Source organism: Platichthys flesus, chromosome 17, assembly GCF_949316205.1.
Source record: "Platichthys flesus chromosome 17, fPlaFle2.1, whole genome shotgun sequence".
NCBI lineage: Eukaryota > Metazoa > Chordata > Actinopteri > Pleuronectiformes > Pleuronectidae > Platichthys > Platichthys flesus.
In genome coordinates, this window is record NC_084961.1 from 4,034,250 (window position 1) to 4,051,792 (window position 17,543).

Consider the following 17,543-nt stretch of genomic DNA (forward strand, 5'->3'; position numbering starts at 1 on the left):
AAACAAAAAGCAATAAGATAGACTGAGAAAGAGGGATTAGCTAGATTACGTTAATCAGGTGTGATGATGTAATCTGGGATGCACAGTAAAGTACATGTTTGTTGAAAACATCTAAAGCCGTCATGGTTTATTGGTTTGTTCTAGTCTAATATACAGTCTAGGTTATAAACACATGGTAGTTCCTTTCACTAAAAGCCTCGTATACCACTCGGACGTATATGTCTAACATGGGTGGTGTAAACTGGAACCACTTTGTTGGTCTAAATCTTCACATCTGTGTGAGATGCTCCTCTTGAAGACCTCGTATACATTTTAAAACCGTCTTTAATATCTAATTTATTGAAGTCAGCGCATGAGAAGGACTGAAAAGTACATTAATGAAAGTTCACGCACTGTAATTGAGTTGATAAATAATAAAGTGTGATCATATCACGTCTGTTTTCTAGTAGTTTGGTGCACATTGGAAATATTCTCACTAAATACTAAATAATGAATCTTCACTTTTTGTCTATTATTGAAATAAGTGCATGATGAAGACTAAATGATACATGAGTGATACTTAATGTTCTTTGATTTAGCATTTTACACCCTGATAACCAATTACAAATAATGCAATAGCTTAAAACCATGATTGTGAATGCAATTTAAAAGATAATAATACATACTTGTAGTCTTAAAAGTGTATTTTAGAAGATAATAGATAACATGAACTATAAAAGCACATATTCAACCCCTGTTAAAGATATAATATGTAACAATTCTTCATTAAAATATGAAAAAACAACTATACCCATTATATATTATGTTGACTTATATACCTACATCATCCAAAAGGTTTCCAACAATGTTCAAACCCACAGGAAATCACACTTTCATTTAAAATAATAAGTCTCAGTTTGGTTTCATTTCCGCTTTAACTTCATCATCAACGGTGGTGAAGACTAGAACTCCCATGATCCCACGCTGCTTTATGACATCATCAAACTTGGTCTTTTGTTATTGTTTTGATTGAGCAGCCAAAGTTATTTATGGTACCTTTAAATAAACTACAAAACTAAACTACTCTTATACTGAACTTTAACAGCAGCAATGTAAACCTTCACCCATTCAGATAACACTGTACATATTGAACTACCAGAGGTTTGTTTGTTTGCTGCAGTTTGGTTTCTTACTGAATATGATATTTAGATATAGAGACGTAAACATCCTCTCGACTGATTTCTATGTTAATTAAACCTGAGAGAAGAAATGTAGACGATCAGGTTGGGAAAATAAAGGTGCCACATTAGCATGCCGTCTTATATGGTGGAAAATTCAAATCAAATGCGAAACATTCCATTAAAATGTCTAATGAAGTGAAAACAATAGTGAATGTGTTTCTGGGGAAATGCATTACCTCCACTCTAATCCTGAAATAGTGCCGCGCAGCGCACAGGGAGGAGATCTCCTTCAAGGTGATGACAGCCATGTTCCTTTATTGTCTTATGTACCTGGGAGGATGAGTTGAGAAAGTACATCTAACGATAACATTATGATTCTTGTTATAGGAAAATCCTTTCTAAAAATTAAACCTGAAACAAATGGAGATCACTTTGTATTCCTCCTTTCCTCATGCTTTATGTTTACTCCAACAGAAAATGCATCAGGTTGTGGATAATGAGGTTTGGAGGGCGGAATGTTTTTCTCAAATGTCAGACCTAAAAATTAAAAACCTGAGGCTGGTTTCTTGTTCTTTCTTGTTCTATTCTTTTTGTGCCGATGCTCAGAGAGATATTAATGGCTCCCAGGACAACGGCTAAACTAGATCAGAAAGGGCACGAGTTCTCTCTGTTGTTGTCTTATTACAGTACCTGTTTTTTAAAAGCCTGAATGAGGACAACATGAACGAGATGAGTTCATATCCATAATCTCACCAACTAGAGACACTGCAAACGTACATAATAACACAATAATCTTCTTTTTTATAGCAGTCTTTCTCATCAATCATACAAAGCGCGAGGTCAAGAAGGAATTGAAATCTTTGTGTATTTCTACCTATGTATGTCATTTTCAGATAAAATTACATAGGTAGCTAGGAAGAATTTTTCATGACAAGATAATTGGAGGCTGAAACAGAAAAGGCAGTTTCCTCCCTACATATGAAAATGAAAAGCTGGTTTCCTGGTCGACTGCTTTTTCACTGACTGATTTCAAACTCCGAATAAATCTGACATGGAACCTGTGGAAACCAAATTATGATTGTTAACCGTCTTTACTTTCTTGCTTTGTATTTGTCCAACATAGACTTACTTAGTTTTTAGCATCAAATAACCAATTAAAACCCAAATTAGCAGAACATGAACTCGAACATGTGCTTTGGCTGTTTGCTGTATTTATACATTTTCTTGAGAGTGGCTGTTATTCTTTTGAAATCTTAGGGACAAAACCTCTAGTCCCTTCCTCCCAAATTCAACTGACTCTACAGTGAAGTGATTACACAAATCAATATGGATCTGGTTGATTCAAACAACTGTTGTGCTATCTTCAAACCTTTAAAGCACACCTGTGTTTATATATACTTTATAGAGAGAGGGACGGGTTCTCTTTGTTTCTGTTGGTGTTCTGTGGCACAGCTGGAGGACAGATTCACTGTGAAGCCTGCTGAGACAGAAAACTCACTGTTTCTCTTTTTGTCACCTCTTCCTCCCTCCCTGCGTCTCCGTATTCTCTCTCTCATTATGGGTGAGGGCAGAGCCCGCGCCTTCCTCTACCTCCACCTCCCCTCCGCCTCTGAGGTTCTATACCTCCCTGTTGGTTCTGTCCGTCTCTTTCTCTCCCTCCCGTCACATCTTCCAGGCTTCGACTGGGTTCGAGACAAAAACACCTTCAACCTCTCAGCTTCTTTTCTTTCTTTGTGACTCCTGTTTTGCTCCCTCTCTTCTTCCCTGAGGGGTTGTGTGTCAGGAGCTGCCCGAGGGAGTCCCCCCCCCCCCCCCCCCATCAGGGTGCTCCCCACCTCCCTGGTTTTCGGCTCCCTCACTTCCTCCCACGTCTCCCTCTCCTCTTCCTCCTCCCTCCATTTTCCTCAGTTTTCCATCTTATCCTCCTGGGATTCCCGGGCCTTAATTATTCATTGTAATTTGAAGATTAATTCTGCACGGCTACCTCCCTCATCTCACACACACACACACACACACACACACACACACTTTCTTTCCTTTCCTTCCATCCACATTTTTCCTCCTTATTACTTTCTCTCCTCTCTGTCCTCTATCTCCTCATCCTCTCTCCTTCGTGCCTCCTATGTTGTTCTTTTCTTCCTCTTTCTTTTTTCCCTGTCCACTTCTCTCAGCCCTCCCCTCTGGGTCTATACTAGTCTTACTTTACCTATACATCCTTTCCTCCCGGCTCCCTCCCTCTCTCCCTCCCTTCTTCCCTCTCTCCCTCCCTCCCTCCCTCCCTCGTTCTCTCCCTCCCGGTGACAGGTTCCATTATCATGTTTCTCACGGCTCGCCTGCTCTCCCCCTGATGGATGACCTCACACGAATATTAATTTACTGTAGCATTAACAATATCACATCTTATTCTACACTTACCTCTCCTCCCCCCACTTCCCTCTCTCCGTCTCCCCCCTCTCTACCCTCCAAACACCCTTCAGCCACTTCTCTCTATTTTCTCTTCTCATTTCTCTCCTTCTACTCTCTCCGCCACGTCTTTATCGCTCTTCGCACTGTCTCCCAAAGTTAGCGCGCCTCGCTCAAAGTAAATTCCTTCACGTCGTTTCGTGTTCATTCAGAAAGACAATAAAATACATTTAGCTACGGAGCAATTCCATTACCTCGCAGCAGCTTATCGTCTTTCCATTTTGAATCCAAATGCAATCTTCACAGAAAACCTACAGCAAATGTACACTGCAGGAATACAACAATAAATTGACTGGCATTTACCAAGGCCCCTTGGGATTTGCATAATTCATGCAGCGCATCATGACCCGCAATGCATAATGGAAATGTTGAGTGAAAGGTGCTTGCACGGTTTATATGGATCGTAGGTGTGAACAGAAAAGCTGTTGACACGAGAGGAGATGGAGTTGAGGAGGAAAGATGTGGAAAAGATGAGTGCAAGTTGTTCATCGCTCCTTCTTCTTCATCCTTTCTCGTGCCTCCTGCTCCTCTCTCTCTTCCTCGGTCCTCTTTTCTCTCTCACACATTGCATCCACTTCTCACCCTCTTCTCTCCCTCTCCGTTCTCCATGCACCACCTTTTATCCCATCATCTTTCTCACAGTCTTGAGAGGCTCATGCACAATACACACAGTGTTTATCATCACCTGTCTAAGTGCATTTGATCAACAGGATGCTTCGTGGGCTCTTTGGCTGCTGCTCGTCCTGAAGTCAGAAGTGTTGGACCTCGCAGACAGAGATAAATGCCGTTACATTTTTTGCAGATCAGAGATGTTGTGTGGATAAAATTGGTTGCAGGGAATTCGCTGAGGTCAACAAACCTTTGTAAAGATGCAAATTGTCCCACATTTCCAGGAGGAATAAAATGAACAGGGGAGGCGGGGAGACGTCAATCAAGAATAGGCCGTGCACGTCGACACTAGGAGTTCCACTGTGTGTGCATTAATAAAATGTACATTACAAAGTGCTTATTGGGCAAAAGTATGCATACAGACTATAGAACTAGATACTACTGTAGCTTATATAATTTGTATTATATTACTGTTATTTTTGTTTTGTTTATATTGCATGTTTAACTATGTACTAATAAAGGAATATGTCATTTTAAATCTTTTCGCTGACAAAGATGCTTATGTAGATTTTGCTTAACTTACTATTTTCACAACTAGAATTTTGTGCTCAGATATTTTGTTGCTCGGATGTATTTCTTGCGCTTCAGCTTTAGTTTCTTCTTCTCGTGATCTCACTACTTCTGTGTCAATCAAAATTCCCCCAAACCGTCAGAAAGACCGCGCTCTTAAATAGAGATAGAAAAAAATTACTTAATCTAGCATAGCTGTGTAAATTACAAGCGGTAATAATTTTGAAAAGCAAGCTTGGTGTACTGGAGAAGATTGTCATTTTAAGAAAGAGCATAAAACACATATAGTTGGATGCTTTACCTAAACTAATAAAAAGAGAAGAATCATTTTCTCTCTCAAAAGTTGCAGCGGTAATTAAAAAGTCACCTTGATCATTTTGGGATAATTTTATTGCTGACTAATGGACTCACAAATCTACTGACCCATTTCAGAGTGAAACCTTCATTACAGCGTCTGCGTATGAATTCAGTGATTTCTCTTTTTATGGGACACATGCAATCAACAATTATCTGGTTCTGTGCACATGTGAAACTCAATATAATTGCCGGTAATTTCCTGTTTCCTGCCGTCTCTTTGCAGCCCATCCAGTGTGTGTGTAAGAATAATGCACACAGTGTATATCTTAAATTCCTGCTGGGCAGAATAATCCCAACTCTAGAATAATGTGGTGTTTGGATGATGATTCAATGAGACATATATACAGTTCATCTACCACAGACTAAAATGAAAGACCACCTCTTATTTACAGTAGCTGTCAGTGTGTGTGACAGTTTTAGTGATGACCTTTCAAGCCAGTGAGTTAACTGGAGAAGATTAATAAGAATTCAGAAGACAGACAAAGACATGACGGTTTGATGTTAAAAAAAGAAGAAGTCACAAATGGTTTATTGGTAAGAAAATGCAAAGCTAGAATAATAGGACGTGTGCAAGAGGAATAAAGATGAAGAGAAAGCGATCGTGTGAGGAGATAATGATGTTCTGTATGAATACTGCAGTGAAAGGTGCTGTGTGCTTCTATAGGAGGCAAATGTAAAAGATGCATGGAAAGGAGCCAGTCCACTGGAAATTGATCTTGTTCCTTCTCTGCGTGAATTTCCTCAAACCAGTGCAGTGCTGGTTCTAAACATTCTGCTGCTTCCTCTCCATCATCATCAGGGGTTATGATCCCAATCTCTAGTTCCAAGTCTTCTTCAATACAGCAGGATGTTCATTTAGTAAATCAAGGTCCCCATTAAGTGTCAAGTAGATGATAAAGCATCCGTATCCATTGGTCCGTGGCTACAGTGTGATTGACAGCTAGTACTGTCCACTGTGGGCAGGTGTAGGTGGGCGTGCACCAGGCTCCACCCCCTCTCTGCCAAATATGGTAACATCTGGTTTAAAAAAACAAGATGTCAAGAACCAGATTTTATTTTCGGTCTTAGTAGGCACTAATGTTAAGATGGTGATTTGTTTTCCATTGACCCGTTAGCGAATCTGACCTGATAGCGGCTATTTTGTGTAGCTAAATAGATTCTGGCAAAATTACAACTGTGTGTTTAATCACAGTCGAGCTAATGAGATTACGTGAAGCAGATTTATAGACAATACAAAACACATTACTCATAATACCCAGCATTAAAGCAATAGAGGCTTATTTTACTTTCAAACAGTGACCTGCACTTTTGAACGATCCCAGACTTAACCACCCAGAAGTTTGTTTTCCTCTCATTTGTCCTCACTTAGAAGAACAGGTGTCGTAACTTGTTGCCTGAAGGACATTAGATCTCACTCTGACACTGTGTCTCTCTCACTGTATAATGCCAAGGACTGCGTCTTTAGTGTTAATGCAAAATAGATGGAGGACAAATGATTGAGTACCTCCATGTTGGCTGTATTCTCTCACCTCTGTCCTTCGGGTTCCTGCTTCCCTCAGTGACTATTCTGCTGCTGACTTGAGCGTCACTTTGTCCAAGTGTCTGTTAGTGTGTCTGCCAGCGTCAATGCACCGGAGAGGGGTAGATTGTGTAGTAATTTACGACCCCAGTGCAGGCAAAGCTCAGTGCTGTTATAGAGCTACACTGAGCGTAAGCAAGAAAGTTAATTAAAAGTTAAATCTGTTCAGTTTTCTATGAAATGTTCAAATTAGAAAACCACCAGTGCACTAAAGTTTCTGCCTTTTATGAAGCTGTTCTCAATCGGCACATTTCACCCCCCCCCCCCCTCTCATCTGTCTGTATCGGTGTTTACGTGAAAGCAGGTGCAATCGGCGCAGATGAGCCATTCGAGAGTAAAATAGAAGCCACTGGGTTGTCGGCTGAAATTCTGTGCTCCAGTTTCTATAGACTATTGGTTGAGACAGCAGACAAATACATTTACAGGCTGATGGGCTCTCAGGGTTTTCCTGCTCCCACTCATATGCAGAAGCAATTCACTCACTCCCTCGTTTGCCTCTTCACACTTAAGGTTTTGGAACTTTCTCCTTTTTTTCCATTCGAGCAAATCCAAACTATTGAAAACCTGAATGTCACTGATCTCTCCAGTAATTAGATGATGCCAGATGGTAGTGATGATGATGCTATTGCACAAATGGCAAGAAGAACTCTTGAGGTTGTGTTTGTTATTTTATCACTTTGTCTGGTTCATACACTTCTTCACAAACTATCCCTCTGAATAAGGTTTCTGCTTCTTATCCAAACGCTCACTCATGTCAATATTTGCCTAAATGACAGAGCCTCTGTCAGGATGCAGTCTTGTGGAAGCTGCTTGTCGGGAACTCAAACTCGGTCGAGCACTTTTGTCGTTGCAACTAATCCGGTGTGTCTGCATGTTTCCAGCAGTAATGACCGGCCTCTCCATGTTCCCTGCAAACCAGACTCACTGTTTTTTTTTTATACTTCAACAAAAAAAGGATGCTCATTTATTCTGCATCCATTTGTCTTTTCTTGACAACTGATGGATGTCAGCGATGACACTCAACAGCTTCACGTGTGTTTCCTTCGTCCCGACTGAGACATGAGGGGCGTAACAGAACCCCCTTAAGGAAATGTGAGTTTACCATTTTTCTTAACAACTGCAGAAAAAGCAATACATGTCATGACACACACTCAAATGCAAAACCAATGCATTCACTCCCTTGAGTGCTTCCTCCAACTGAGAAAATAAACCACAGAGCTCAAACACAAGGGTCTGAAATGTACCACATGATGCAAACATGTAAATTATCGGCTGACACATGCAAAGCACCAGATCAGGATTTAACCGTTTCTCCTCAAGCAAAAACCCTTTTACCTCTCCTCCCTCCCTCCTCAAGCGGATAGAGAGACTCTTCTCCTCTTCTGTTCACTGTCAGACTCAGACTGTGAGAGCGACTCACAGCAGCAGCACTTACACCTTCACTTCTCGGTGAAACTAGCTGAGACAGAAGGGAAAGACTGTGTCCCCACTGGGAACTGGTTGTATTTCAACAGTCTGCAAAGAGAAGAGTGCACCTCTGTTACTGGGAGACTAAATCCCAGCATGAACAATTTCAACAGTATCCCAACATTTGTGAAAACCGTGTTTCAAAAAATTTCACATAAAGGAAGGGTTAGGGTTAGCGTTAGAATAAACTAAACACCTTATCTGTCAAATTTCCCTCCTGAAGATGGAAATCTTACAAGAGGATTATTTTGTAAAACTTAAAAAAATATTTCCTAAAACATAAAGGCAATATAGTTTTGTGCACATATTACTCTGACAGGACTAAATCTACATTTCTGGAAGAATGTTTTTCATAATAATACATATTTGTCGCTCTGGTGGGTATTTTTGGGAGAAGTGAAATAAGTAGTACTCATTAGTGGAATTAATATGGATTTGATTGACACTTGTCGACCTCTTCCACTTGTTGATGAAAGAAAGACACAGAGATTGTGCAGGTTGAGTTTGAATCACCTAGAAAACTGAGAACAAGTTTTAAAGCCATTTGTTGCTGCAGTGGCTGTCGTACACACACACACACACACCTCACAGTACTTCTCTCGGCTTACAAGATCACCCAGGTCTGACACAGTGACACAGTTGCGATGGCCACTCCAGGCTATTCCTCCTCTAAACCAGAGAGAGAGAGAGAGAGAGAGAGAGAGAGAGAGAGAGAGAGAGAGAGAGAGATTGAGAGAGAAGAGAAGAGAAGGTGATAAAAACATAAGGGAAATAGAAAAGTGAGAGTAAGACTCTTCATTTCTCTTAATCGATTGATGCTTGAGTAAATGTCCAATTAATCTGCCTGATGATAGCAGGACGAGCTCTGTGGATGAAATATGCATGAGGGTCCTTCAGACGGCTCTGCATTTAAAACTCCTTTTCATCTTACACCCTGAGGAAGTGTGTCCGATTAGTGTGTGTCTGTGTGTGTCTGTGTGTGTGTGCTCAGACCTCTAGGAAGCTCAGGATAATGTAAACTCAGAGGGGAGGTGGCTTCGCTGCAAGTTACGCGCATAAACACACATATTGACTGAATCATCCATCTACTGAAGAATACAAACTCACAAGGAGAAACATAAATCCACAACAGGTTCCTTTAAACACACATCGGGACATTCAGAGTGTCTGTGGTCACCCCAGCTACACACCACGTTCAGCACCATTACTTTGATTCAAGCACAGACACACAAAGTTGGGCAGTCGCAGTACCTCGGGGCCGAGTGACCGATCGATCATCGAAAGCCAATAATGGGACAGGACCCAGACGCTGAGTGGGCAGGGTGATCATTGTTAGTTACACAACACCACCATCTCCCTTGCACTCACAGCTGCAGCAGCGTGTGTGTGTGTGTGTGCTTGTGTGTAAATGCAGAAGGTAATCTGTTTGTACTGAAGCAATATGGCTGTTAGGTTTGCACTGGGTGGGGCTCATGTTAAATTTGTGTGTGTGTAGAAGTGTGTTTCTGGCTCAACTTTTCCTCTTGAACTCTGCCTTATTCAATACTGTACTTATTACTGCTCATAGTTCTTATATCATACAATACCTGTTAATACTGTATTATTCCATATATATTTGCTACTGTACATATCTTATTTATTAACATTTCAAATACGCACAATACTCTACACTTTAACTCCTTTTTTTGCACTTCTGGTTAGACGCTAAACTGCATTTCGTTGTATAAGTACTTGTACTGTGCAATGACAATAAAATTGAATCTAATCTAATAGTACACAATACTGCACATATTCCATATGCAGTGATTGCAGTTCAACTTCGCACAAGAGTTGGAGTATGAGGAATAAGACCAGATGGAATAGAGGCTTGTTTCAACAGGTTCTTCTTTCTGCTAGTTTTGTATTTTTGTGTTTTCTTGGGTTTTGTGAATTTGTGTGAATGAGTATTTAAATCCAGTTATATTTTATTTACTTTGCACAGTTCCTACATTCGACAGTTTCTGAGCTCGACAGGGTTGTAAACAAACTTGAAAAGACAGAATTGGAGAAAGTGTTAAAACATGTGCACATAAAAACGTGTTATGAGGATCGTACAACCATTGGTAATGGTTTAAAGATTTAGATGCAGTTTCCTCTTCTGCAGATGTTTTTCCTGTCACACTGTCAGATGCCAGATCTGGAAATGCAAAACAATTATTTTACGTGTCAGGCTTTTATGTTGTGTCAAAATATGCCTCATAACAGACGTCTGTTTTAACTCTGTAATCTTGTTTTACCCACTTTGTATTCACACTACAGAATCTTCACATTACATAATATGCTCAAAACACCACCTGGAAGCGAACTTTGATTTTGCTTTCAGAGTTTTTGCTTAAAATGTTCCTACGTTTGGATAAATAGTCACAAAATATAAGATACACAAAAACAACTTTTTCCTCCCCTTGAATCGATCTCCAAGCTGTTCTAGGCAGTAAATTTATTGCAAGTCACATATCAAAAGAACGAATCAGAATTTTTGATTTAATCTTGGTAGGATTTGTCGAGGATAAAACCTGAATGTATTTACATGTACGTCCCGTGTCCTGCTGTGTTTCAGCCTCACAGAGTCAGAACGTCTCCGATTCTCTGATCCTTACATCCTTCCTCCATATATTTTCAAATCCAAGATCATATCTGTTTTTATTCCCCGAGTTATGCTCTGCAAATATCCACGTGCCCTAGCATTTCATTTGTATGTGCATGTGTGTGTGTGTGTGTGTGTGTGTGTGTCTGTGTGTTTTCTCTGTGTGGGTCTGAATTGAAAAAGCCATGATGTTTGGCATTATGATTTAATTTCCATGGAAATAGGTTGCGGGGGAATGCCCGGAATGAAATGGGAATTTCAGAGGCACCAGCACATACTATATCAGCTTTTTGGTTACACACACACACACACACACACACACACACACACACACACACACACATCATTCCTGCTGAATCAGGTCTTTAAATGTAAAAATGTAAAGCAATTATTCAAAATCATGCATGTGCTGCTGATATGAAACTACATCAGTTTTTTTTCTTTACAAAGAACATCGTGGAACTGTCTTATCTTAAATTCAGAAAGCGTTTACAGGCCCCAAAACCAGTGCTGATGGACTGGTCACGACAGAATGCAGTCTCCTAAACTGTGTATAATTTGAACTGGCTCAATAAGAGCCTTTTTTTCCAATATCCTTCCCACACCTGGGGCCTCGGCTCACACCACAGTGACTCTGAGACACTGCCTGCTGGGCAAAGCTGCCTCTTGCATAATCACAGGAGCAAACATAAAGACAGCTGTGCCCATAGGGTCCAATATTTATTATTATTATTATTATTATTGCCTAATAACACAAGCTGCCTTCAGGAGGGGTGATTGGAATTCAAGGAACAGGAGGAAGAAGAAGTATCAAACGTAGAAGAAGTGTTTTAACAAGGGGTGAGTGTGCAAAGTGGAGGATGAGGACATGCCCTCAAAAGGATCAACGGAACCGGAGGAGGAGGATTTTAATATTCACAACATGGGCCCAGACTTCATGTGCACAAGGAAAACGAGAGAGGAGATGAGAGCAAAGGAAAGAAATTAGAATATAAGGTGACTTCCAGCTCAATTACAGAGCCAGTGAAAGCCTGCAGCTTCCACATCCTCGCTCGTTCTCCTCGTGCTTAGTTTTCTCAACATCCACATCCTCTCTTCCTTAAACTCTTGCCCTCTGTCTCTTCCTTGACTTCCTTGTTTCATCACTTCCTCACTTCTCCTCCGCAGGGCTTCTCTGTCACACGGGGCCTGTAGGTGAGCAGTCGTCTGATTTCCAGAGTGTGGGTAAAGCCAAATCCAGCGACAGGATTCTTTTATAGTGCAATTCCAATAATGAGATGCACTCGTCTTGACCCCGCAGACGCTTCAGAGGAGGTTAACCTGCAAAAGGAAAGTTAAATCCGACACTTCCCTCTCTTTGGTGGAGTTACAACTTCCAAATTGTCCATGTGCATTTCAGAAGAGGGAGAGATAGAAACGGCCTCAGCCTGTAAGAGTGGAAAGGAAATGAGGAATGAAGGGGGAAAATGGACGACAAGGTTTGCACTGGTCTGAACAGTTGATCCGAGCCACGGTTGAACAAGACGGTAAAATAATAAATGTCCCTGGTAGAAATAAAAATGTACTACAAAGGATTTTAGGACGTCTTTGCAGGAAACTTTGAAAGTACTGCGTGTGTGAGTTCAGAGCCTCATATCTCGTGTACTGGCTGTCATTCTACCCACAATACTGTTTCCATTAATTAACTGTCATTTCCAAATGTTAACAAATGCCCCACTTGGATGTGGGAGCTGACAATAAAAATGATTTGTTTGATCTGTCTCCTCTAACACAAACCCCCCCCTCCACACAGAGTGCACCAAGGTAATAACCACGCGGTATCATTACCAGAGATTAATAGGGCCTTTAATATAGTCATTAAACTGCAGTCTGAGAATATGGATGCCAGTTGTCAGCCACGATAGGATTCTGTTCCATCTCAGGATGCTGGGAGGATCGTCTGGGTGCCGCGGTTATAGGCACCACTGGAACCATCAAGAGCTAACCACATCCACTGGCATTTACGCCTCACTGGTTTCCAAACTGAGAGGGTTGAGCTCGCCTGCGCTGAGGCGACCTATCACTGATGCAAATGGCCTTTCAGCGTGTAGCTTTAGAAAATGATATTGTTAAAAATTATCTTTGACACAACTGTTTCAATTTTGGGACATTTTACACCTTTGCACAATGTATATGGGCCTTTTCAGCAGGTTTCAGAGACACGTTTGACCCTGGTAAGATGCTCTAACTATAACAAATATAACAAACCGATCATAAACAAGCTATAATATAAATAACATCTATAAACAAAAGTCCAAAAAGTACCAACAAGGACATTTGGTCAAAGAAAACATTTGCTTGGTCACACATAAGGAAGATGTTGCACATCGCAAACTCTCCATCTGTGCACATTTGTAAAAGATAGTAAAAGCAAGGCCACTTTTCCATTAGGGATACACACAGTAAAGTATAGTTAGCGTGTGGTGTATTCACATGGTCTGAGCAGCATGCTGTAAAACACCACCTGTCTTTATCTGACAGGTATTTATGCACGTCCGATGTTATCCTGCTGCCGAGCCGCACAGATCTCACATCTCATCTGAGATGCTTTTCTCCTGAGGTTTAATTTGCATTATCTCCTGCATGTACATTAGATGGGACTGTGTGTCACCAGGATGATTTCAAAAACGTTATCGCCTAATGATCGCGGCTCTTATCTTAAACCCTCTGGTCGGACGGCAGTAATGGTTTCTTTGTGTGTGTGTGTGTGTGTGTGTGTGTGTGTGTGTGTGTGTGTGTGTGCTTCAAGCTTCCAGCCAGTGATTTAACTTCCTTTTTACTTCCTCATCTGTTATAACTGCCATCACTAAAAGGCCGGATTCTTTTAAGTTTGGAGCTTGGATTCATGGATCATAGAGGCAGGGTGGTTGAGAACAGTTCACATTCAGGAATCAACTGATCCATGATCCCATGTTCTCTCTCTCTGTGTGTCTGTGTGTGTATGTTCTTCTGTGTGTATGTTCTTCTGTGTGTATGTTCTTCTGTGTGTATGTTCTGCTGTGTGTATGTTCTTCTGGGTTCTCCAGCTTGATTGTCTCCAGCCTCCCTGTAAAAAGCTGGATAGATAATCGCTGGATGTTTTGAGTAAGTATTTCAACAACTAATGGAACCAATTCATTTCGTTGTCGACTAATTAGTAATTACTTTTTTTAATGTGTAATTAGTATGTCACAGAACTGGCAACATGCGGTCCAGCAGAGCAGAGCCAGAGCACCACAGCAGTATCTTGTCCGACTCTCGGTCGAGGAGACTTGGTGGTTGTGGTGATTCTGTGGATTTGAAGTGATGAGTTTAATCCTGAACGCAGCCTCAGTTTCTCCTTCAGGTTTTAATAGTTGTTGGAAGTTAAACCTGGTTTCCCTTGTAGCCACAAAAAGAGGCTGACCCAGTGAAACTGATGACCTCTTCTACCTGCTTCTCTAGCTGGGTCTCAATTCAGCAGCTGCATCCTTCGGAGGACGGACGCCAGCTGCATCCTCCAACAGTAACACGTAGAAATATCTTCTTAATGTAGAGATCTTCTTCAGATGTTTTCTGACGATTTCACCACGCCTCATTGGAGCGCAATGAATCATGGGATATGTTGTTTTGGGAAGGATCCAGCTGGTGGAGCCTCCGATGGTCGGGGGTGGAAGGACACGTTTGTCGGAACCTTTTGAATTAGGACGGCCTCGTTGTGCCGCTGTGATGTAATTGAGATGCAGCGTATAGTATGTCTCTCTCGCCTCTCACCCTGTCCTCCTGTCACATCTCTGATTGGACGATGGCTGCTGACATCATGAACAGCTTGTCTCCTCCAGGCTTCAGCTCGATAACAATGTCTTTCTAACACTGCACACGATCAATCAATCAATCAATCAATCACTCGGCCGAGCAGCCGATCACTCTCACATTACTCTGAACACAGTTCAGTCGTGTAGCTGACAGACGTGGCTCCTCACAGCCGCCGACAGACGAGCTGCTCTGGATGCAGAGTGTCCTGCAGAGCGCCGTGCAGAAGCCAGACTCACAGGACGGCCTCTCCCACAGCCGAGTAGAGGATTTCCCACCAAATAGAAAGTCTGCTGGATTGTGAACTGGTTATAAGACCAAAAATCCACACATCCACATTTTTTTGGGTGCATTTTAATGTGTTTATCTCGATGATATTCTCCTTTTTATTCTTGCAACAGAAATAACAAATACCTCCACACAATGAAGTGTTGTTATCACTTCAGGCGGCTCTCATTTGTTCCTTCTTCAAGGTGTATTCACTGTAAATGATGATGAGAGAGAGAAATCCCATTCATGTTACTGGTTAAGCTGCTGGTTCTCAAGCTTCATGAGCCCTCACAGGGGCTACACATGATTTATGTATCTCAAATCCAAATAATGGAAATGTGTTGCCTTTAGGCTTTTTCTAATAATTTATGAAGTGAACCTTTATGTGCCTTCACCTGTTGAAGAGGTTGATACGTTAGGAAATAGCTTTTCACTCTCCTGTGGGCTGAGTAAGACGTTCATTCTTACATCTGTTTAAGAAATGTTGTCCTGGAACCATGTTTTAAGAGTGTGTGATTATGGATTTAGAATACTCACACTTGAAATGTCTTTCTTTTGGTCTTGAATCCAGCACAAAGGCTTCAAACAGGCCTGTGGGCAGGAATCCTTCCGCTCACTCACACACACCTAACCTTTCTGTGTGGACACGGTGACTTGTGGTTTTAATGAGGACGAGAGGCTGCTCACTTACTTTGTCTGAGGTCCTCAGCTGATTAGTGTTTTACTCTTTACCTGCAGCGGGTTTTAATTCACTGATGGTTGAAATTCATTCTTTTTTCCAATCCTGGTTTTTCCACAGTTTTTCACATTTCTTATAACAGCTCATTCTTTCTACATGCGACACAAGAAAGGTTATATGGAATATACAGGAAACTGAATTGTCGCACAGAGTTGTGTTGATTTCTCTGCTGCATTTCCAGCTACACAACATCTGGGATCACTTGTTTTGATGGTGAGAGCTCACAGTGCTCGGAGCTCACACCGTCTCCAAGTCTGAGTTTGGTCAGGTGCACAAAGCAAAGACAAGGATCCGGGTTTAAACAGCACGTTGGTCTTCTGGGAGGGAGGCCGTGTGTTTGCACGTGTGTGCCTGCATAAATGGACTCACTGTGTTGTTTGGACACACTTTTTATTTTGCACATCCTCTTTTGTTTTCAGAATGCGTGTTTGTGAGTTTGTGTCTGTGAATAATCAGGCGAGTAATCTGCGACACGCCAACAATTTTTCTTTGCATGTACGGGCAGCTTATGTTTAAGAGGAGTTTAAGTAATCCTCAGAGGATTGAATACAAAATGACTTCATCTGTGTTTAACACATTTTTGCATAAATAGTGTAGAGTGAGTGTGTGCTGGTCCTCACGGGTGCAGATACAACTGAAAGGCAATGATGTGTTGCTTTACTTAACCAAAGTCGAGTCACCAGATAATGCAGCTTGTCTCGTCCAAATTTATTCTGTGCCATGGATTGATTAGTCAGAATATCTCTGTAGTGCAATATTTTTTGTGTGTGTGTGTGTTTTGTGCGCCCCAGTGAATAAATACACAAAATGACGCTCTGCATTAATGCTGTGTCCTGCATTTAAACTTGCACGGGGCAATTCACTGAAGTGAGGCTCATCAATATCCATTTCCATGAACACAGAAAGGGAGGACCTTTTTGAATGCACTTGCAAAAAAAATGCACAACCGCGTAACACAACTGTGTCTCCACGACCCCAGAGGACCTTATATAGGACATCGTTATATTTTACCTCACAATGACACTGGGTCAATTTAGGTCCAACAAAAACACTTGTTCTTGGCAAATATGATGACACCAATCAATGTTCCTGCAAATACACACACACATATACTGACACACAAAATCACCGACCCTCAGTCTCCACGGAGCCTCACTGGAAATCTTTGGAGATTGGCTCCCATTGTTAAAGGCTGTGTCAGTCACTGGCCTGTGAGCTGGAAGATGATGAAGAGGAGAATAAACAGACAGCTCCTCTTCAAGTGCAGGGAAACACTCATGATGCTCATCAGCACCAGTCGTTGTGTGTCTGTGCCATTAGCAGCGATGGTTCTATGCTGAGCTGGAGTGGAGCCATCACCTAGAAATTCATTCTTGTCACATTTCAGAAACTCGCCTAAAAAAATCTTTTTTTTTTGTCAGCTCAAAACAATTTAATTATAGTTTAAGGATAAATCCACATCTATCCCTAAAAAGCATTTTAGCGGTTGTGCCCTCGCTGGCAGGAACAAAATGAGTCACCTTGAAAAGCAGAGTAACTCCACCTTTGTCTCTGCGGTCGTCCGTGATTTCATAATGAAGCTCTACAGTCGGAGGGAGAGCAGCAGTGTTACCAGCAGCACGTGTGTCTGGTGGAGCAAAATATAAAATACAACACCCGCTACCCTGGAATCCCCTCACAGCAGCAGGTGGACCTCTGCTCAACGCTCGCCCTGATAAGAGCTGATAATTGTCACTGCACCAGTCCAATGAAATTCTGTAGATGCCCTTTAGAATAGAAGAAAGGAATAAAACACACAATACAAACTATAGAGAGTGTCGTCATTTATTGTGTGTGTATATCATCGTCCACCCCTCATTTAGTGGAAAATCTATTTTGTAGTTTCGACGTAATCCT